This window comes from Protopterus annectens, chromosome 2.part2 (genome assembly GCF_019279795.1).
Source record: "Protopterus annectens isolate FY-2018-M chromosome 2.part2, PAN1.0, whole genome shotgun sequence".
NCBI lineage: Eukaryota > Metazoa > Chordata > Ceratodontiformes > Protopteridae > Protopterus > Protopterus annectens.
The window spans coordinates 997,906,711-997,931,981 of record NC_056730.1 but is presented as its reverse complement, the minus strand read 5'-3'; positions in this window follow the sequence as shown (position 1 = coordinate 997,931,981).

Here is a 25,271-nt window from a genome sequence, read left to right as displayed (position 1 = left end):
CCCGCACGAGGCTCTAGTGGATCTCCTCATCTTCCGCCACAGAGTAGGCGGGGTTACGCTGTCGTGCCATCTCCCTGGAAGAGAACACAAACAGGATATCAGCAGACCATGTCAGCAATATATGGCACACATACTATACATGATACTCATGTGTAGTGATATACTACTACTCCCATATGTTGCATGTGTGTGTGTCGTGGTGGATACACAGGTACATGGCCAGATATCAGTGCTCAGCCAACACCTGTGCAACAATACCTGCCACATTCCACACAACATAGTAGCATGCCCCATCGGTCAGTACACACTGACAGGTGCAATGCACAACCTCACTCTGGGGGTTCATCCCAAGGTACTGTATGTGGGACACCGTCCACTACTGTGATGTAGACAGAAGTTACTCGGCCTGGATATACATATCCCACCACCACCACCAGCACAGTAGACTACTTTGATATGTATGTGATTAGACAGTTATTCACTTTCTGGGACTGAGATGGTATCCATGCAGCACACTGGGCCAGTGGAAGCCACAAGCCACATTGCTGACCCCTTTGCAAATGCTTACCACGGACATGCCACAGATTGCATGGAACTTGCACACACATTTCTAACCCAGACCCTATGCACAAAGGTTAGGCATCCTATCCGGTGGACCCCAGACAGAAGCAGATTGTATAACAATAGCAGGAGGCTACTGCAGGACAGAGCACATTCACATTAAGGGAAGGCATCTGTGGTCAGCACTGGTACTACACTACGGTCCTTCATAACAATGGCCACGGCCTACTCTGGGAGGGAAATGGACACAAACACTATGGATGACCACAATGCCTTCTTCAGTTATGTTACACATATGGACCACATGCCTCAGATATGCTCTGTGTTAATACACACCTACTTAACATTCACCAAACACACGGATATTGGCAACAATCTTGCAGACATGTTCGGTGCACATATCGCACCTCCTTCTCCCCCACCAGTTGAAATATTTATCACAGCTGGGTGTAACCTCCCTATCATCTCACATGTCCAGGTGAGGGCTGCCCTCAGCAGAGAAGAACACACAGCATCACTGTGACCTCGTGGTATCCCTGGATGTGTGCTACCGGCACTCCGAGAGGACATACAACCGCATATAACACTAATAATTTATCTTGGCCGTACTACAGGATATGTACCTGGACAGTGGCATACAGCAACAGTGGTCCCACACCACTAAGGGGGCACCTCGACTGACCCTGGGAATTACCACATCATATGCATAATGGGCCTGGTCTGCTACGCTATGGAATTATGCAGTATGGGATGCATATGCAGTGACATCGGGTACCTGCAGACACTTGTTCCCAGCCAGTGTGCCTTTGGGATGGGCTGATCCTGACCTTTGAACCTGGCTGACCTTTCAAAGCTTTCACTACAGCCATTGCTGGGCCAACGCACAGACAACTGCTGCCAGGATCATGGCCTAAGACTGATTGACATGTAATGTATGGTCATCCCTTTTGGTGGAACTACGTACACACAACATATCACATGGACATACCTATGGATACAGACCTATGACACATTTGGAGGGTTCACAGTATGCACACTATTAACCTGCTACTTTGCATTACCTGTGTTTGTCGCAGCTGGTTGCGTTACCACAGCTTCTGCTTGCTGCTGCTACTGTCAGTGCTGACAGCTTCGGGTGACAGAGTCACAGTGTCTAATTTTTTTTTTTTTTTTTGCTCTCTCTCTCTCTCTTCTCTCTCCCTCTGTCTGCTTACAGACAATGCAATGAATGTATTGCATGTGGGGAGTGTTAGCACTGGATGCTTTTGTAGGTATCTGCATAGGTCCATGTGATGGCCTCTGCACCAATTGTAAGCCAGCATTTGCTAATTGCATACAGCCAGTTGTGTACTGATTGCAGTTCTCACTGTGATTTCAGGTCAGTGCTATAAAAGGGTATGTGGGATAGGCGTTGCCCTTTCAGATTGTGAGGGCGGGGACCATGCTGGTATGCTGTGGACAGTGTTCTGTGAGTGTAAAGGTTAGTATCTCTCTCATGATTCAGGCTGTGCTGTGTATTCACATTTCTCCATTCCTCTCTCATGTTCCATGTAGCAAGTGTGTATGCACATTGACTCCTACAACTATATATAGATATATATTTATATATATATATATATATGTACATATACATACATTTATATATGTACTTTAACTGACCTTATTATCTACAAGCTGCCAACTAGCATGGCTGTTTCTGTTCACACACTACTATTATGGAAATCCAGTAGTTTTTACAGTAATTTTAAATGACATGCTTTGTGTACTACACATCCTATATTCCCTTTACATTCATCCCTACTATTACATGTTATATTTATTTTAGCACAATGCTTTTGTATAAGAGTCATGGCTTAGTGGTAGGTTGTACAGACTAGTGTTTCCATGGTCCTGGGTTCGGGACTGACAGTGGGATTTTATTTTGCTTTTGAACTGAGTACAGGACCTGTCAATCAAAGTGACTAAGGCACTTTTAAGCAGTTGTAACCGGGTTAGTGCTGGTTTGCGTGGAGCTCATGCATGCGCACTGGCGGTTAGCTCTGCGCACACAAGCGCACACCCGCTTACAACCCCTTAACGGTGCTTACTCTGGCGCACAGCTGCGTTATTTTCTTTGAAAGAAAAGAAAATGGGGAGACAGGAAAGTGGTGAAAAAGGGGTCACAAAGAGGGTAAGTCAGTAGGGAAACAAGCTTGGGATGTGCAGGAGGGATGTAGGTAAGGCCCATAGCTGCCCATTTCTTCATCAGCAACAGCTGTGCATATGTATGTAATTTGGTGTGACATTTGAAACCTTCCACCCCTGAGAGAGGTGTCAGGACAACAATAATACTTGTTGTACAGCCAATTGTAATTGATAGGTTCCATGTCCAGCAGACGTGTGCGGAATGGGCAGCTATGTATGGGGCGTAATTTTTTTGTGGGTACAGAGTGCCCTTTTTTTTTTTTTTTTTTTTCAGGTGAGAGTGGTATGTCAGGTGAAGGAAGTCGGTACAGCTGGGGAGGTAGGTTGGGTAGGTAAACAGACAAGACAAACAAGACGCATACAGGGGCAGTGTATGACACGTGTGGGGGGTTACACAATTGACGGGGATGGAGGTTTGGATATCCAGAGCCCATGAGCCCAGAGATGGCAACAGTGGAACTGATATCCCCACCCATAGGCAGTTGCCACTGTTCCTTCACTGCCCAGGATGGGGCTGTGCTGGGGGCTGTGTAGGCCGGGCAACAGGCCTGCCCGTTAGTTGCGCCACCCATGCCTCGAGCTGGTGTAGGGGCTCGAGAACAGAGTCCCGAATCTCCCTACGCACCACAGTCTGGACGCTATGGAGGGTGAGTGGTGGTTCTCCTCCAGCCACATTTGCAGAGGGGGGGGTGAGCCCCATCCCCTGCAGCGCTTCCACCCACAGGTGGCACAGGGCTACTGGAGGAGGGTCCGGACTCGGCACTAGTGCCAGGTGCACTCGCCAGCTGAGGTGGGAGAGGTGGGTCCGCTGGAACCCGCCTTCCCTGTCGTCCTATGTTTTGCATTATGTCATGACAGTTTGGGTTAGTGACATATAATACCATTCACAATTAGTTGTAGCAGCATGCATTAGTATTCCCATTAACCAAACACCCAGATATTCACACCATTAAACAGCGTGCATAACACATGCATAATTTGAACAGAAATACACAGTCCAACAACATGCAGGGTTAATTGATGGCAACAGGCAATCAGGTGTGGATGCATGAACAGGGCAGATGCATCAACGGACATGCAAATATATATGACCCAACAGGACAAACGTCCAGGGGTGTTAATTGTAACTGCACATACCATTTTCACGTGGAATGGGTTATATGTGGTTATAGGGTGGGGTAAAGAAAGTAATATTAACACCTTCGAATAACAAAACATATGCTGTACATTTCTAATAGCTACAGTTATATACACTCTACTGTTCTAACTACAGTTTCCTATATGATAACTATTTCAACTTGGTGATAGGACTGTTACTGCAACATCAATATAAATTTTATTGTTCTTCATACACATTCATATCTAGCTTTGTTCAGCTACATCATCCTGCTACATTTGCTTTATATAGTTGTAGACAAGTGTGGATGTTTGGTATATCAGACAATCATCCTATTTGCATATTGCAGACTGAGAGCAACATATCCAGATTTTGGGATACACATTCCAGATGCAGCAACACTTTGAACAGATTTCGCTGTTTGGTTTTGAATCTCACATGCATTTCATTCTGTCTTGACTGCAGTATACTTTATTCAGGGGTTATTACTACTGTATTGCTGGATTCCTGACACTTTCTCACACTCTCTCACTTGCTTTCATTTTACTATTCAGGATGGTACTTACTTCTAGGCTTTATTGACATGTTTTACCTGTAGTTATTACAATCCTTTCCAGCAGTCTCACTTCTGTCATGTTTCAGTATTTCCACAGGGATATATTTCACACATATGATTTCATCATCTTCTGCAGCTATACTTTTCAGCCTGCTGCAGGTTGTGTACTATTTTCTTACAGGTAGGGCATTTTTATTTCAGAATATATGTCAGACAGTTTCATTTTTCGATTTAACTTACAGGCTGAAACACACTTTTATAATCAAGCAATACTTGCAGACACTTTCACACTGTTACTTGCAGATTTTATTCCTTACTGACGACACTGCACTCTTTTGCTGACTGTCATACTTTTATATTTCTTTACAGTTACTGGTAGTGGATTACTGACCTGCCTGGTGGCGCAACCGCACCAGCCTATCGGCATAGGCTCTGCGGTTCGCAGAACGGACACCTGCAGCTGTAATATAAATGAAGTAATATTGGAATACACATCTCCATAATATCAGCTAGTTTAATTTCTTACATACATAATTAAATGTTACTTACTCAGTAGTGGGGCATTGGGTGTTTGCCGGGCCTCCTGGATCCAAAGGTTCAGTTGGTCCTGCTTATGTCTCTTCAGGTCCACATGGTGGTGACGGACCTGCTCACCAATCCTTGGAATCCCTGTGGCACTGGTGAGATCATGAGCCAACCGGTCCCACGCCTCAGCCCTGTATGCTCCCCAGAGGACCTGGCCCTGCATGAGTTGGGCCTCATGATTATGGACTAGGAGCCAGACCATGTACCTGGACTCCTCAACACCCCACCTCTGTGCTCGAAAGCAACTACCCTCTCCTACTCCTGTCATTCTGCCTGCAGTTCAGTTCTACAATCGTTTATGTTGTGTATTCCCGCCTATGGGGCTTATATAGTCTGTTTTTCCCACATATCTGTGATTGGCCATTTTGGAATTGTATCAACTTCAGTAAACCTGCATTGTCATGCTCTAGTTTGTATTCATTCCTATATATTAGCTATTATTGCATGTAAAGGTACTGCTGTCATGGCTTAGTGGTTCTGTACCTTGACTATGGTGTATAGTATCCTGGGTTCAAACCTGGCCACTGCTTTTTATTTTTCATGACTGTCTAGACATGCTGAGGGGTGTGTCTGTGTAAAGGCAGTTTTGATACGGCTTGCTCAACGTTGCCCATCTGTTAGCTTGTTTACGCTGTGCGCAGCTCTGCGCAAACGGGGTACGCTGCTTTAAGCCTCATTTGGCTATCGGCACGGATATTACGCTCAGCTCAGTTAGGGGCACATAGATTTAGCGTGTTAGACCACTGCTCAGCTACGGGCACTCATTTTGCACCAGTTAAACCACTGCTCATCTACGGGCAGATGCACTCACTCTGTTAAACTGTAGCTCAGTTATGGGCGCATCTGGCATTTTTTATTCTTTTGTTACCTCACATTTCTTCAATATAAATGGGCTATTTCATTAAATTTTACATAAATTGTGGTTTTATGTGTACATATTTGTCAGGGACTTGTCTCCTGCTTATTTTGCTAAAAAAAAAATTGGTGTTGTGGGGGCTCGAACCATGAATGCCTGCTCTTCAGCCAACATCTCTACCGCTACGCTATTGCTTCCTGGCTTATTTTGCATATTTAGTTCTTATATGCTTTCCCACTGACTGCTAACTGTAGCTGCGCTATGGGCACGCCCGTGCAAACGAGCGCACTCACGGTTAAACATTTTTACAATTTAAAAAACTATATAAAACGTGTTTATTTATATGTTTTCTGTTCATAGTCTGTGGGGCATGTGTTGTGTTCTGTTTATTCACATTTCCGTGGACTCTGTCATGGGTGTTTACTTTGGGTACTTTTCCTCTTCTGGGGCGTGTCCGCTTACAGGGCTCGGCCTACGGACACGCCCCCTACTGTCTTACACGAACCGTGTTGGCCTTAAGTGTGATTCAGCATGCTCTCATGAATATGCAGAGCATGCTGACATCACTCCGTTTAACTGCAGCCTCCGTGTATGAGTTATAACTCTTACACGGAGGCTTCGTGAATCCTGCCCTTGGTTTATATCCACTACTAAATAGGTAATTAAACAATAAAGTCATCAGGCAATACCATCAAACACTTAAAAAAATATTTAAAGTAATACATGCCAATTAAAATCAACATTCATACCCTTTGGAAACAAAGTACCAAACTTTAATATATACACTGGTTCTTTATAAAGAAGTTTATTCTTTCTGATACCCCCCCCCCCAAAAAAAAAAAAACCACTCTACTTTTTCTAAAATTGTGGCTTTGTAAACCATGAACAGAACTACCATGTGCTGCCAAAAAATGTTGTGCCACTGAACTCTGTTCCTTTTTATTTAATATATCACAAACATGTTCTAATAGCCTTATTATATAGAATATATTTATTCATTGGGTTCCTGGTCTTTGTTCTTCATCCTTTTTCAGTGCAGGCCTGGGGAGAAGCATTCAACAGAACAACAAATGAGCAGCAGAGTACATGAAGAACAACTGAATATATATACAATAGCAAATAATACATACTGCAGCAAAATTAGATATTCATACAATATGAAACATAGTAATGAACAGATATACCAATATCTTGCTAGAGGCTAGGAATAAAGGTAGGATGTATATACAAATAGTACTAAGCTCAAATGGATATTGTTCTAAACTCATAAACCTAAATCTTATATACAAATATTGCACTAAACTCAAACAGATATTAACCATATGCACCACACGAAGGTGGAACAAACTAGATGGGATAATGGGATGGAAGGGGAAGAGAGAGGAGTAAGAGAGGAGACTGAGTGAGTAGTATACGTGGTAGTGAGAGGAAGCTAGGTGTATGTCAGTTGGATGTGTATTTGGAGTTGAGATGAAGTGAGGTAGTTAAGCATGCTATAACAGGTCTGAGAGATTGAGTGAGGAGGGAAGGGGAAGGGATTTGCTCATATGTTACTAGGAAAAAATATTTTATAGATGTATGCTTTAGCAAATGCAACTTTTATCTGTATGCATTTCTTAGAATTTTACTGATGGCATAGGCATTTTTGGGAGGCATTTTAATTTCTTAGATAAACAGCCTTATTAACTTCCATCAAAAGTGCTATTGCTACAACTGTTTCTCTTACACTCTTCTATGCTATTTCAGTGAAATGTAAATGTCCTATGTTGTCAATGACATGAGGGTGGTAGCCTTTTTGGATGGCCCATATACACCTCTAGACATGTGATGGTCACATTAGAGGTGATTGGCAATTCCATAAATTGACTTTTGTGTGGTAAATGTGTACATCTTTTGTAAGAAGTTTTAGAAAGCACTTACAACAATTGACTGATGTGTCATTCCTTTCTTGGTACAAACTGTCATGTGCCTGTTTTTTTGGAGGTGGGAGATCCAAGCTCCATTTATGTGTTGCCACAACCAAAAATGTTTTTTACAGAGTTTTGCTCTTGTTAGTTCTTGCTATGGATCAAACATTGGTTTGTGTGTGACTGTGATATGTTCCAACCACATAACCTTTTTTATATTTTAATAACTGAAGTTTTGTGTTTATCCAGTGGGTAATATTGAAAAACTAATAATATATGTTATATCTAACAGGACTTTTATTTGTGTGATATTTATGTGTAGTATCCTTCTTTTGTGTTTTATGTTACCTAAGACTATGGTACCCATGTGTCCCAATCCCAGAAAACCTCCTTCAGTGATGCTGGGAATGATGTCATTGTCCAAGCCTTTCAGTGACATGGTGCCTTTCAGTTTGAGAGAGGACGTGGTGATATTTCTGGCAGAAAGCAGATTTGGAACCAGATAGGCAATGGTGTGAATGCTGTCAGGGGGCACATCAAGATATATGATCAGGTGTATCATACTGATATGATTTCATTGGCCTGGAGGAGAGCAGCTGCAGTGGCCTGTGGGGGAGGGCTTGCTACAGAGCCACTTTTAACACCAAATGAATAGTTCCTGCTCATTGTCAGGGATCCAGAGAGCTCAGTGGATAGTGCACAACAGCGTGTGACTGATGTTGGTGCTGCTGTTTAAGGGAGGACAAGTATGTCCCAGGAAAAGCTTCCATTTAAGCTTACATACTGTATGTCAATTTTCAACAATTTCTTGTATAGTAAAATATTGAAGGTAATGATTAATTTGGTTTAATAATTTTTTGGGGGGACTATTTATAGATTTTTACAGTTAACAACACATTGTGGTTCATTACACATGGGTGTGGGGTGGACGTGTCAGCCAAGTTTCATTTAAAAGTATTGCTAATGGACATATAAAAGCAATACATTGTTCCTCTTCTGTTATTGTTATTGTGATGATGGTGTCCTTAACTTTTGCTTAACTCCTTCCAGGACCATTCTCCTTAGGAAGTGTGGAGTCAACTGGTAAGCCAAACATTTTTATTTCAGTACTGATGAGCATTTCACAGAACTATGCATTTATCCATATGTGTGAGGTGAGTGTCAGGACTGTGTGTGTATTGCTGTACCATCTGTGATAGAGTTAGTTTGTTAGCATACATTGAATTGCAGAAGTGTAAGTTTTAATTTCTTTCCTGTGTTTGTTGCTTATTATCACAGGTAAACTTGACTGTGGAAGTGTAGGACTCTTACCACCTGATGTCAGAGTATCGGCAGACTCTGATGATGATGGTGGCCAAACACACCACAGTCGAGGGGTGCAAAGGTTGAATCTGACACTGAGATTGACATTCACTCATCCCCTGTATTTCCATTGGAAACAGCCAGTAGGCATATGAAAACCTATTCCAGTGTGTCATCAGATGGACAGGTGGATGATGAGACACTTGATCAGGGTAGTGCGGTTACTGTGGCTTCAGTGCCTGTTGACTCTGGCCATTGCCAAAGTGCGGGTGAGGTGCTATGCAGGATGGTTATTAGGGGTGCTCAGAGGAGGCCTGCTGTCCACCTCCACCTGATCCTGGATTGTCATTTCATGGCACTTGACATATGTTTAGGGCCATCATGGGGACAAAGGCACGTTACAATAGGGCCTCTGAGAAAATGCTTAGGGTTGTAGATGTGGCACAGGCTGATATGGGTGACTACCTCCAGCATGTTTCCAATTCAATGGATCATATAAATGACATGTTTAAACTGGTGATGTTTGTGAAGGAATGTGTGCTGGGAGGGGGACAGCATCCACATGGACGTAGGTCAGCTACATCATCTGATGTTAGCCAATGTGGCTAGTGGCACTACTTCCACTGCTGCAACAGTGGTTAAGGTTTCCACACCCAGACATGGTAGGCCATGGGGGACATGGTCCTAGGCACACTCGTGAGTAGAGCTCATCCAGCAGACATCAGTCACATTCAGGTAGCAGCAATGCATATAATCGTGGGCATGGACATGCTAGTGCAACACCTGGAAGACCCAGTTTTCACTATCAGGAACAACAACAATGAACTGTCACCTCTGCCATGTAAAACTCTCACCTTTCCAAAAATACCAGGATGTAGAGCTAGCACAGAGTTTGGTTGTGTTCTTCCAGACACTTGCACATCACCTGAAGTGCCCATATAGACACATACACATAACAGTTAGATGGGTCATTAGAGCTTATTCTATTTCAGTAGCCATTTGATACATTATCCAAATGTCTGCCTGTTTCTCTTACTTACTCACATGCACTCACTACCTTTTGTCAGCCTAGGTCTTCTGCCCCCCCTCCCACAACAACCTGTGCAAATGATGATAACTGTGCCATATCCCTGTTTTCTATCTTTGGGATTCAGGGATACATACGTCTTTTGTCTGATGCTCAGGGTGCATAGCTTTCTTAGTGTTAAGTATATCTTAATTGGAGATGCTGTTTTTTAAATTGTGCTGCTTTTTGTAATGTGTACATCCATACCAACCTCTTAGACCAACAAAGCTGGACCAAGACATAAATAAAAGTGGGACAAAGGCCAAACAATAGGGAGAATATTTAAATATTTGGTCTTACAAACTTAGACAGTTGATAGAATAACAAGTTTTGTATTACTATATGATTTTTCTGAGGGATATGAAGTCTGACACTGAAATGTGTGCCATTATTTTCTAATTTCACTTTTTAATGATCTGCCAGTACAAACGTATGAGGCCAAACTGTGGGCATTCTGTGAAAATCTGTACATTTGAGAGGTATGAATATGTCAGTTTTTGATGCATGAGGCCTATTAGTTGGTAAAGGGCACATGTATTCACACAAGTCACTGCTGTCACATATTGATGTCATTGCTGTAAAATCACCCATCTTATACTTACTTACCTTAGCAAGTAACATTATGCAAGGATGTGCCATTCATTTTTATTTCTAGACATTTATTTTTCTGCTCCAGGTTCAACACTTACCTTGGAAATCTGGCAGTTGCAAGACTTTTAATTTCGGTCTGACTCTGTTTGTTGCTAGCAGTATACAACTATTACATGGGTAAGTAAAGGCTGTGAGTGTTACTTGGCATCACTGTTACTGTATGTATGTGCATAGAATGAAGGTTTAGTTACTTAGGTGGTGTGCATGTGTGCTATTCATTGCCTCTAAGCCAGTGCAAGGGCATGTTGTGCATGCCTAGATCTGCCTACACCAACAGCAGCTGCTGGTTCCCCCTTTGACTCTTCACCTGTGTGTGGCTGTGGTGACCTTGTGAATGGTGATGGGATGTGTGGCCCTTCCCCTTGGTGTTACTGCTGAAGCTATTTTCACAGGAAAATGTTGTGAGCATGGCACAGATGGTGAATATTTCAGCACATGTACAGGATTGTACTGTAGGGGTCCCGCAGATGTATCTAGGCAATGAAACCATGACTTCAGCAGCCCAAACAAATGCTCTGTGATATTTCTTGTTTCAGCATGTGCCTCACTATAGCATTTTTCAGCTGATGTGTGTACATTTCTGATGGACGTCATCAGCCATGGTTCCAGTGCATAACCTGCATCCCCCAGTAATTGACCCTGTGGGATATCCACTGTAGAAAACATATCATACAGTTGAGAGTTGTGCCAGATATGTGTCATGGTAACTGCCTGGGTTGCTAGAACACACACTCAGGTTGATGCCCTTAGCATTATACATAACCTAGCATTTAATGAAGTGGAAGCCCTTTCAATTTATGTACATCTCTCTCTGTTCCCCAGGTGGTGCTTTGATTTCTACATGTGTACAGTCTATGGCACCCAGGACTTCAGAGTAATGTGCTATAAGGTAGAACTCCTGCATAGTTGTGGTTCTGTCCTCAGGTGTACAGGGAAAATATATGTAATCACTGGCATGCTGTAGCACAACATTCAGGAATTCATGTAGGATCCTCAATACTGATGCCTGTGACACCCACAGCGTGTTCCCTGTTGGCCTCTGGAAGGTTCTTGTAGCTAATATTCTAAGTACTACACATACCTTAGTTTCCACAAGTATTGGTTCCCCTCAATTTGGCCTTGTTGTCAGCTGAGGATGACAGAGATTGCAGAGTTTCTGTAGTGTGTCTCTATTCACCCTTTAGTGCTCTGCAATTTCAACCTCATGCTCATGCAGATTGTGAAAATTTAAAAGGGGTCTAAACATCCTTCTCCTTCTTGGCTGTTGTCTATTAGCAGCAGCAGCAAAGGCATAGACATGGGCCTGCTGCAGATGCACATGAATAAGAGCAACAGCAGCCCCTAACAGTCTTTCTGTGTAGTCTAGTTTCTGTGGCTGCATTCCAAGAGGTTTTGGAATTCACAGGGAAAACCAGCACGGAGCCTCCTCAATTGCTTTAGAGTTTTGTGAATAGCTGCTCCAACCTGGATTGTTTGGTTGGCATACAATTCAGGTGCTTATGCTGCAATTAGCATGCCACAGTATTTTCTGTACTTGTGCAGCTCTGCACAGCATGTAGAGCCACTTATTGAATACAAAACAATGCTCTGACTTGTGCACATTGCGATGCACACACGGTTTTAGAGGGCCATGTAGGCTTTATTGAACCTGCACCACTGTGTCTGCTTATTCTATTTGAAGCAGCAAATTCTTTCATCCCTTTAGTCCTTACATGCTTGCTTGCCTTATATTGTGATGGGAATCATGAATTTGTTAACATAAGAAAGAAATAACACACAGCTGGTAATCTCTTTTTAATTTTCAGCATAAAACAGTTAGCTGCAGTGTTGCACCAAAGCATGGCATTCTGCACCAATTAAACTAAAAAGTAGCATTTATGTTTGCTTTTGTAAATGCACTGCTTTTTTCCTACTTACTTATTGTATACTGCTTTACAAAAGACCTGAGTCATGCCTGAAATAAGTCACTTGACTAATACAAACAGCTACAATATGACACTAAACTGGGATGTTATTTAGTTGTTAAATGTAGAGCACTCATCCACATGGACCTTTCTCTGAAAGTCCAGAAGCAGTGTCTGGTTAAGTGACTTGCTCAGAGTCATACACAAGGTAAAAAGAGGCTGAGGCTATCTAACCTTGGACCAAAGACAGCAGTCTGCTAACACCTCATAGCTTTAGTCCTATCTTGTACTAACTTCTAGACCCTCTGTGCTAGCAGCCAATGGAATAAACTAAAAACAACTAAAAAATTAACAGACATTTGATAATACATTTGCAGCATGTGAGAGATAGCTGTAGTACAGCACAATTACTCAACCAATTTAATTATGAGTTCAGATTTATCAGCAAACGCCAGAGTATACCTACACATTAGCAGTGTTGGGAATGTAAAGTACTTCACATAAAACATTGCATTAGCTGCAACAGGCATGCCTACAAACAGCCAAATGTTTTGTTCATGCATGCATCAAATTATTGTTTCAGGCAAACACCACTGACTTAGATAAATGTTGATGCAATTCTTGTCAATATAGCAAAAATGTTTATTCTGTGGGCAATGTAACCACAAAACAAAAACTTTGCAAACAACATTAAAGCAAACTGTAGTTAACGTTAATTTGCAGTGAACCTCAGCTGCTACCCTTTTGCCCCCTTTTTCTCATTTACCTAATCCTTAGATAGACTTGTTCCCCATCCTCCATTGGTGGACCTATATATGTGTTAAGAGCAAAGAGCCTGTTCCTTATTACCAACAAAATTTTTCTGTACTCCTTCAGTACATCTGAAACAAAATACTTCAGTCAAATTCTGTTGATCTCCACTATTCACTTTCCCAATTTTTGATACAGTTCATCTCACTAAAACCCTCTGTACACTGTTGTTTAACCATCCAGTTATCCATTTCTTCAGTTTGGGTCCTACTCATAACCCATCTAACCCTTCATGTGTTCTGTCAGTCTTCTCCGTAATAACAAGTCAAATGGCTTGGAGAAGTTTAGGTATGCCATGTCTTCTGGTACTACTCTGGCAAGTGTAGCTCATTAATAAAACTTGATCAGGTTTAACTTGCTCCTTTTGACTATGAACCCCTTTTTTATTTGATTTCCATTTATTGTTTTAAAGAAAACCTACCAGGACTTCTCCTTAGGTTTCTTTCCATAACTTTCACTATCATAGCTGTTAGTCTAATGGGTTTTTAGTTCCACAGATTTATTTACTTGAAAGAGTTATTTTCAAAAGGAGGAACCTTTAATTGTCAATGCTGCATATAAGCCATTTTCTTTGTAATGATTCCAAGATCAAGTTGAGAAACTGTGGAATTCTTTACCTCTGTTTGCTCTTTAGACTGACAGAATTTACAAGTTTAGACTGATGGATAGAAACAAAATAAGGCTTGTGTATAACTGGCTCACTATTAGCCTTTGAGGACATGATACGATAAATTACATTTCCTAAACTTAATGAATATTTGCTGTTCACAGCAAGAGGGTTTCTGGATCAATTCTCAGCTGGGCTGCCTTCTGTGCAGAGTCTACATGTCCTCCCTATGTTCGCGTGGGTTTCCTCCGGGTGCTCTGGTTTCCTACCACATCCCAAAGACATGTTGTAGGTGGATTAGACACTCTAAATTGGCCCTAGGCATGAGTGTGCCTTCTGTGGAAGGTTGGGTGCCGGGCTGGCAACTCGACACCGCAAAATACTCCACTGCCAATCAAGAGCGGACAGGTGATCCGCTGTGGCGACCCCTAACCATGAAAAGCCGAAAGAAAAGAAGAAAGAATATTTGCTGTAAGTACAATTGTCTAAGAGAAATAAAAGTTCATATAGTGCATATTACTGGGAAACAATGCCATTCTGTGTAGAACAGTTCTGGTGCTACAGATAAAAGTCTTATCACAACATGACCTCATCATACTCTAGACATCATTTAATTTCCCAAAACTACAACCGATGTTGTGTATTATTGTGGCTGTATAAAGTCCTCTTTTCCCTTTACCTCTAGTAGTTTCCCCTTTAGTGTGACTGCATGTCTCCTATTTCTATATAGGTTATAGTCTATGGGCAGACTGTAGCATAAAAACTCTATGAATCCATGCATCAATGAAACCAAAGATGTTTGTAAACTAAACTGCATCCAGAGGATCTTACAGGAAGAATGAAGTTAAATGCATTGGTTAGTAGCGGTTATCTTTAAACTTCAAAATAACGAAGTTGCTTAACTAAGGTTGTTGTAAACTCATTTTCAGTTTTCTCTAGAGAGGTTTTAAGTTAATCTCATTGGTAAGTGAGTTCATATTGCAATGTCTTTCCAGAAGATTAAAAAGTTGAGCAAGTCCATTCAATAGTTTTTGCGTGTATTATTTTGTTTTGTTCAGTTTTTTATATCAAATATAAAAAGTATTTTGAAATTGTTATAGTGACATTAGGAGTGGCTATTGTAGAGAGCATGGCCAAAAATGTATTATTTGGACTCAGTTTTGCATGATAGTATTCAACTTGCAGATGACTGGAGGTAAAACAAACATGGAATCTATAACTCTATGAGAAGTCTTAAAATTTTGTCAAAGAACAATCTACAGTCATGGAAGATAGCAGAGTTGTCAGCCTTCACTCCTTTTCTAATAGGTGTGTGTGTGTGTGTGTGTGTGTGTGTGTGTGTGTGTGTGTGTGTGTGTGTGTGTGTGTGTGTGTGTGTGTGTGTGTGTGTGCACACTTGTGTGTGATTTACTCTGCAGTTTACACAAGAGAGATTTGGCAATGAGTAAATATTTCTTATTAACGATTTCATAACTTAAAGTATTAAGAGGTTATTGTCTATTTGACTTAATATTTTTTTAATGAATAATACCATATGTAGTCTGGAAGTTTTGCACTTGTAAGAATCTTAAAAATGTAAACAAAAAAAATGATAACTCTGGATAGCTACAATCACAGAAACTATATAGCATGATAAACAATCATTAAATTTTAATCCTCCTCAACCAGATATAACTCAAAGTTCCACTGAATTTGTAAGCAAAGGCAAATGATTCAATATGTTTTAAGAAGGGGCTTCAACAACATGAAATGGAATATTCAGAATTCATAACTCTTTTAAGTGTACCTCTCTAAGAGGAATGTTCCTCATTTTAGCTCTTAAAAAGACAATGTTACTTACTGTTCCACATTGTAAGGGTCTGTCACGTGTTCATTGTAAAGTAATTGTTTTAGCTAATATCCTTGGTGAATTAACACTGAATGGCATCAGTTCATCAGGGAGTATCAGGGAGTAGGCTTCCTTCATCACCATATGGGAGCATTCACCATCATACATTCAGTTACAATACTATTATTCTTTGCAGTTAATTTATTAGTTATATGAGTTAATTGATTGTGTGTACTCTTGTGAGGATGGATTAGTTTGGACACTATACACTGTCTACCAGTTAATAAAAGGCATTTCACTAAAATGGCTTATTTAATCTGTGCGATAATATTAAATACAGTGAATAATGCATTTTTAAAAATTAAAAATCTTTCATCAAAGAGGATTAAGACAATGTGATGCTTTCGATAGTTCAGGTTTTGATTTATCTTGGCTTCTGTTTGCCTACTGTGTGATTCTGAGCAACTCACTCAGCTAGACAGTGTTCTGAGGCAATTGACTTGCTCAGCTAGACTCTTCAATAGTTTCATGAGTGGCATACCTCTTAACTACGTATGAACCTACATCTAAGATACTTAAATAATTCCATGTTACCATTTAACGAGCTATTGAATATGAATATTCTCCGAATTCACACAGGTTATTGTAGTTTATGCAGTTTTTTTGTTCATAGATACATAGGTTAACAGGTATGTACAAGGTATGCATCTAGATGACCACAACGAACTGAGAGAATATAAAGCCAATCAAAGCCATATCTAAGCATCCAACAACCAGAAGCCAAGCCAGATACACAAACAAAAAAAGTCTTAAAAAGAAAAAAGAAAAAAGAAAGAAACGTCAATGTCTTACAGCTACAGTTATAGACATGCACAATAAGCTATTAGCATCCTGTGTTGCTGCCATATCAGCATCCATTTAAGAAGCCACCTACAGCATTTTCAATAAATTCTGGTACTAGTGCTACATCTGCAACTGCCATTCGCATTCCCTGATAACTAACACCCATAGCAGCTACCCCTTTTACCCTGTCCTAGTTGAATCTCTGAGACCAATATACTTAAAATGTATTACTTGTCTCAATCATGAAAAGCTATACTACACAGTATAAGGTTGAATTTATGAATATCCTTCCAATCATCATGACTAGTATTAAAGGTAGCTATTGTGTTGCTTTATCTTAGGGGTATGTGAAGCCTATTCCATGACTAGAAGATACATGGAGTTGGATATCTATTACTACAGCAGGCCTTATTTATGTGCTGATGAAGGTTAAGGCACATGGTATGAGTGATTCTGATACCAACAGGCTTCTATTGTGAAGGAGATCAAGCAAAGCATGGAATGCTAAACTCGGATCCTACAATGGAACACATGTAAGTCAAACTATAGTGAGAGGACCTTTAATCTATCAAGGTAGGCTAAAATGTTTTGATCAATACATTTGTTGATTAGGAATCTTTGGAACCTTTATTGGGCAAGATGATTGCATAGATGTACTTGCTGAAGGGGTCTTTGTATTTAGTGATATGTCTGATGAGGGCTTGCAGAGATGAATTGTGCCTTCCTTATTTCCAGAATAAAAAATCCTTTACATATGCCTTCCTTATTTCTAGAATAAAAAAAAAAATCTTTTACAAATTAGCTGCTGATTTCCTTTGATTAAATGATCAGTTAATTGCTGATTAAGACACCCAGACATCTTATGACAGTGGCAGTTTTAAAGCAGTGTCTGTGTCCTTATAGTATAAACTAGGAAAATCTAGATTCCCAATTAAAACAACACTGCATTTTTCAACATTAAGTTTGAAACCACGGTCAGTACAGCAGACATCACTGAGATCAAGCCTTCATTGGAGTATGTGAGTACTCCTATGGGAGCATGCAACAGAACCCAGTTTCTAGTCATTAGCAAACTTAGTCAGCCATAGTCTTTGTTTTCTGTTTTGACATTGCAAAAGTAGATGCCAAAGGGGACAAGGTACTACACAGTTTCTTGAGGGATATCACCAGTAATATTCATTTGCTTGGAAAAAAGTACCATGAGTCCTTACTGTGTGAATTCCATGATTGACTTAGCTGGCTTCTCAGTGGATGATGTAAGACTAGATATTGACTTGGTAAAGCTTGTTGATAATACCTGCATAGAAAATTGCATTGAAGGGCTTAGGCTGATCAAAAGATGTGCAGAAAATGTATTGAAAACTTTAATTTAGATAATTTGGTATGCTAATAGACTGCCATATTATGCTAACATCTTAATAAATGTAGGGCGTGACCTGCAAAACTAGGTATTACCACATGTGATATGTAGGGTGAGAGTGCACATATTTTTTGTAATGCACATATTATCCATTTCATTTCTGAATTTTGGGTGACTCGGGCTAATGAATGCAAATGTTTTGAACACACTTAAAAACTTGAGATTTAGAAACATCTATCTGTGACTTGTAAGTGAGCCCCAGTTCATTCATGGCAAGTGCAGACAAAGGTGATTATAGCATCTGGAAAACTCAAGAGATTTGCTTTATTAAGAAAAGACTGACAGGAGGATTCAATAAAGTCTACACAATAATTCTGACCATGTGGGCTTCATAGCGCAAAGCCCACATGGCTGCGAAAAGTTTTAGATTTAGTAAATTCTGCGTAGAGGCACACACTCATCTGCAAACATGGAAACTTTGCGGTGTGCAAATTACAGTGTAAAAAGCTGAATTTTATGCTACTGAAGCAAACCAACACAGTGGAGCTTTTCAGCATCCTGTAAAGCAACCATGTAGACTCTGTGTTCATGTTGGTTTTGTATTCAAAAGCTTTCCGAATGCAGTCATGGAAAGGAGTCTACACAGAAACAAGAGCTAGTAAATGCTCTTACCTTTGTACAGAACTGACCTTAACATGTAACACCACACATATTATGACCTAATTACACATTGTGGATGCTAGGAAATCAGAGTAACAAATATAAAGATACCTTTTTAAGTGCCATGGCATAAATGCAGCTTCTCTCCCTCACCCCCAAATGAAGAATATACTCGTAAGTAATGCAGGCTGCTAAAATGTTTAAGTGTCATGAAACAGACTATTATACTGTGATGTAAGCATATGCATTATGTAGTTAATAGATTACAGTTCCATTTCATTAAAATATGTATTCCTCTGTGCAGATATATAGGCAAAGTAATACCCTCCCTTGTGTTTACAACATTGGACTCCCGTGCAGTTTTCCTGCCTACACGGTTACTACCGATGCAGATTCTGAGCTGTCAGCATGGTGAAGATGCAAATGAGGTCAGAACTCATTAGAATTGTTGAATCCAAAAAAGAGTAACCATGTAGGGATGTCCATTTTGTGTAGGCACAGCCACAGTATCCGTGTTGAATTCATGGCAACAGTGAATGATGACATCAGGGGAGTGTATCAGGTCACACTTGCAGAGGTGAACATGTAGGGCTGTGATGGGTGAAAGTGCATCTAAGCAGTGCACATTTCCCAGGTTCTATGTCATCCTAATTATTTGGTTGCTAAAATGTGTAGTCTCTGTCTGGTTTCATTATTTATTTTTCTTTTCCAGTGTTTGCATGATACAGCGCTTAGCACAACCATGAGAAATGAGGAATGAATGGCTGGTTTCTCTGGGGTGCTATATAACTATTCCTGTGGCAGCACATGTACTTGTTAGGGCTGGAATATAGATAGTCCTTTGTTTGAATATAGTATGTGTAACTTTTCTTTCACTTTTGATGGTCCATGTTTGCATGACACCATGAGAATGGAGGAAACAAATATCAATTTTGCCTATGTTTACCTTATTTATGTGAAGATGCTCAGAGGTGCACGGAGGTGTGCATAGTTCACTAAAGAGCAAGCAATAGGTGCGTTTAATAGATGATAATTATAGCATAAGTAAGTGAATTACATGTTAATCAACCATTCCAAAACAGTGGAGCTATTCAACAATGTATAAAGCATCCATGTAACCTCCATTCTGTTTTTTCCTTAACACTTCAGTACCATTGGAATAGAGACAAGGAAATTTTAACTGACACAGTGCTTTTGGCTGCTTAAGCTATTCTACATCTGTATGTGCTAGAGGCTGAAGTCAATGCTGCTGCTGATGATGACTAAAGGCCTAGGCTGGGCTAGGCCAAGAAGGAAAAGAGTATTCAGGTCCAGAGGAAGTTTCCAGGTGCTACATGAGCTGAAGATTGTAGAGCACTACAGGGTGGACAGGGACACATTATAAGAACTCTATGAACTCTGCTGCCTCATCTCAAAGTCAGAGCCAATCAAGCGGAACCCATCCCAGGGAAAACTAAGGTATGTCTAACCCTAAGAATATTAGCAAAGGGTACTTTATAAAACCATCTGGGAACATTTGGGTGTGTCATATCAGATTTCAGGATCCTCTACCAATTTCTGGATGCTCTGCTTATACATTCCTGTGAGCACATATTTTTCTCCTTACTTCTGAAGAAAGAGCCAGCAATAGGGAACTGTTTTACTGTGTACTGCACTACCCTGAAGTACTGGGTGCCATAGATTGCACTCGTGTGCACATTAAGGCACTACTTGTTGAGCAGGGTAGAATATACATTAACCACAAGAGATACCACTCCATCAGCTACCAAGACATGTGTAATGCTCAGGGAATTATCTTGAAAGTATGTGCTGGCAAATCTGACAGTTATCATGACATCCATATCTGGCACACATTATAGCTGTACCAGATGTGTACTAGGGGGGACATCCCACAGGACCATTTACTAGGGGGTGCTGGCTATGCCCTGGAACCTTGGCTGATGTCACCCATCAGAAGTGCACACACCCTTGGAAGAATGCCATAATAAGGCACACACTCAAACTATAAACATCATAGACTATGTGTTTGGGCTTCTGAAGTCACAGTTCCAGTGCCTAGATATATCTGTTGGAGCCCTGCAGTATAATCCATGCACATGTACACAGATATTTGCAGTATGTACTATGCTCCACAATCTGATCCTGTGGAAACAGTTGCAGCAGGATCAACAATGGGAAGGGACACACATCCCCCACCAATGCCTAGATCACCATAGCTACAGTCAGAAGAGGACTTGGAGGAGGAACCACCAGCTGTTGTCCCTGTAGGCAGACATAGGTGTACTCAGTATACCCTTAATTTTGCTAAAAGACAACACATTGCACATTCACTAACCACCTAGGGACCTAATACCTTTCTCCTACTCACATGCATATAGTAAAATTGATGCCATGCAACTCACACAGCCTTTACTTCCCAGTGGATTGGCTGTGTACTGTTTGCATCAGACAGAGTCAGCTCTGAGCTAAAAGTGTGTCAACTGCTGCATTTACAAGGTAAGTCCTGAACCTAGAGTGTATTCTTTAACAATATTATGGCATATCCTTGTATTTCTTAACATGGTACAGTAAGCAAGTTAATAGTGGTGGATTTGTACAGAAAAGTATGTTAACATGTGATACCAGACACTTATTTTACTTTTATTTTTCCACTGGTAATTAGTAGGCCTCAGGCATGAAAGATTTACAGAGTCACACCTCTGAAGAATACTGATGTTCCCTGCATGGCCTCAGTTTAGCACCATACCTTTGTAGTGGTAAATCATTAAAGACAGACGTTAGAAAGTGATGAAACACATTGCAGTTTCAGACTTCAGACTTGTTTGTGTCATAACAGTAACTGAGATTTGACCCCCCCAAAAGAGGAGTGTACCCTTGTGCCTGCCGTAACAGTAATTCAGCTATGCTACCCCCAAAAGAATAGTATATGCATTTTTGTGCCATACAACCTGGACTTCATTTGTTGTCAACTGCATATCCTATAATTCCCAGTTACTATCCTCTCACATGTTAAGGCCGATGATAAAGAATGGCTTACACACTGCATGTGTTAGATAACTGATGAAGGACAAAGAAACACCAAAATGTAAGGCAGTGCTGTATATTGTAAGCATAATTATGACAGGCTGTGTGATCACTAACTGTTCTATGTCCAAATATACAAAGAGAATTAAATGTACAAATCACAGCTGATGGTTAAATGTAGTATTCATTCTGATGCATTTGGTTGTGTGAAGAATGACTTCATTTCATTGATGCAAAGCTGTCTGTGTGGCAAAGAGGACAAAGGCATCCCTCTTATTTTCTACAGCTGTATTGGATTGATTGTTCAAATCCTGACATATGTAGAAATTTGTGATATGTACTATCACTTTTTACCATGCTTTTACAAATTTTTGTCCCTTAGTTTTTTTTTTTATCTTTTCCTCTTTGTCTTCTTTGAGTTCCATTTTTGCGTGATGTGCTGTGTCCCGAAAAACAATCTGGCTAAGCGTATCTTGTTTGTGTGAAGCACAACATTTGGAAATAGGAAAAATACAGATTGCCTAGAAAGCAGATACACAAAAATATAAAACAGATATATTCAATTAATACTCATAGCAATTACAAAATGCCAGCCTGGAGTACAGATGGGATTGGAGTATAGTAGCCTGTATCATCATCTTCTTTCAGCTGTTCCCATTAGAGGTCACCACAGCAGATCACCTGATTCCATTTCTTCCTGTCCTCTGCATCTTGCTCTGTCACACCAACCACCTGCATGTCCTCTCTCACCACATCCATAAACCTTATCTTAGGCCTTCCTCTTTTCCTGTTACCTGGTAGCTTCATCCTTAGCATCTTTTTCCCAATATACTCAGCATCCCTCTTCAGCACATGTCCAAACCAACGTAATTGTGCCTCTCTGGCTTTGTCTTCAAACCTTCCAATCTGGGCTGACCCTCTAATATATTTATTCCTAATCCTGTCCACTCTCGTCACACCCAGTGCAAATCTTAACATCTTTAATTCTGCCACATCCAGCTCAAACTCCTGCCTTTTTGTCAATGCCACTGTCTCCAACCCATATAACATAGCTGGTCTCACTACCCTCTTGTAGACCTTCACTTTCATTCTTACAGGTACTCGTCTGTCACAAATCACTCCTGACACTCTTCTCCACCCACTCCATCCTGCCTGTATTCTCTTCTTCACCTCTCTTCCACACTCACCGTTACTCAGAACTATTGACCCCAAGTATTTAAACTCATCCACCTTCACCACCTCTACTCCTTGCATCCTCACCATTTCTCTATCCTCCCTCTCATTCACACACATATATTCTGTCTTAGTCCTGCTGACCTTCATTCCTCTTCTCTCTAGAGCATATCTCCATCTCTACAGGGTCTCCTCCACCTGTTCCCTACTCTCACTACAGATCACAATGTCATCTGCAAACATCATAGTCCACGAGGACTCCTGTCTGATCTCGTCTGTCAACCTGTCCATCACCATTGCAAATAAGAAAGGGCTCAGAGCTGATCCTTGATGTAACCCCATGTCCACCTTAAACATATCCGTCACTCCCACAGCAGACCTTACCACTGTCACACTACCCTCGTACATATCCTGTACCCCTCTTATATACTTTTCTGACACTCCTGACTTCCTCATACAATACCACAACTCCTCTCTAGGCACCCTGTCATATGCTTTCTCTATGTCTACAAAAACGCAATGCAACTCCTTCTGACATTCTCTGTACTTCTCCATCAACACTCTCAGAGCAAAGATCGCATCTGTAGTGCTCTTTTCTGGCATGAAACCATACTGCTGATCACTAATCATCACGTCCCTTCTTAACCTTGCTTGCACTACTCTTTCCCATAACTTCATGCTGTGACTGATCAATTTAATCCCTCTGTAGTTACTACAGCTCTGCACATCACCCTTATTCTTAAAAATCGGTACCAAAACACTTTTTCTCCATTCCTCAGGCATCTTCTCACTTTCCAAGATTTCATTAAACAATCTGGTTAAAAACTCCACTGCCATTTCACCTAAACACCTCCATGCTTCCACAGGTATGTCATCTGGGCCAACAGCCTTTCCATTCTTCATTCTCTTCATAGCTATCCTTACTTCCTCCCTGCTAATCCATTGTATTTCATGATTCACTATCCCTACATCATTCAACCTTCTCTCCCTCTCATTCTCTTCATTAATCAACCACTCAAAGTACTCTTTCCATCTCCTCAACACACTCTCCTCGCTTGTGAGTATGTTTCCCTCATTATCCTTTATCATCTTTACCTGCTGCACATCTTTCCTAGCTCGGTCCCTCTGTCTAGCCAATCGGTACAGGTCCTTTTCTCCCTCCTTAGTGTCCAACCTTTCATACAACTCTTCATATGCCTTATCCTTAGTCTTCGCCACCTCTCTATTTGCCATGCACCTCATCTCCTTATACTCCTGTCTACTTTCTTCATCTCTCTGACAATCCCACTTCTTCGCCATCCTCTTTTTTTGTATACTCTCCTGTACTTCCTCATTCCACCACCATGTCGCCTTGTCATCCTTCCTCTGTCCAGATGTGATACCAAGCACCTTTCTAGCCATCTCCCTTACTAGCTCTGCTGTAGTTACCCAGCTATTTGGTAACTCTTCACTACCACCCAGTGCCTGCCTTAACTCATCCCTGAACTCCACCTCACAATTAGCCTTTTTCAATTTCCACCACTTGATCCTTGGTGCTGCCCTCACACTCCTCCTCCTCTTCTTGATAACCAACGTCATCCTACAAACCACTATCCTATGCTGCCTAACTACACTTTCTGCAGTCACCACTTTACAGTCTCCAATCTCCTTTAAACTGGCCCTCCTACATAAGATATAATCCACCTGTGTGCATCTTCCTCCACTCTTGTATGTCACCCTATGCTCCTCCCTCTTGTTAAAATACGTATTCACCACAGCAATTTCCATCCTTTTCACAAAATCCACTACCATCTGACCTTCTGCATTCCTTTGTTTAACACCATACCTACCCATCACTTCCTCATCCCCTCTGTTCCCTTCACCAACATGCCCATTGAAATCTGCTCCAATCACCACTCTCTCAACCTTGGGTACAGTCATCACCACTTCATCCAATTCACTCCAAAATTTTTCTTTCTCATCCATTGCACACCCATCTTGTGGAGCATATGCACTAACAACATTCATCATTACACCATCAATTTCCAGCTTCATAAACATCACCCTATCCGACACTCTTTTCACCTCCAAAACTCTTTCAGCTTACTGTTCCTTCAGAATAACTCCTACGCCATTTCTCCTCCCATCCACACCATGATAAAACAATTTGAACCCACCTCCGATACACATAGCCCTACTCCCCTTCCATCTGGTCTCTTGCACACACAATATACCAACCTTCCTTCTGTCCATCATATCAGCTAGCTCTCTCCCTATACCAGTCATACTGCCAACATT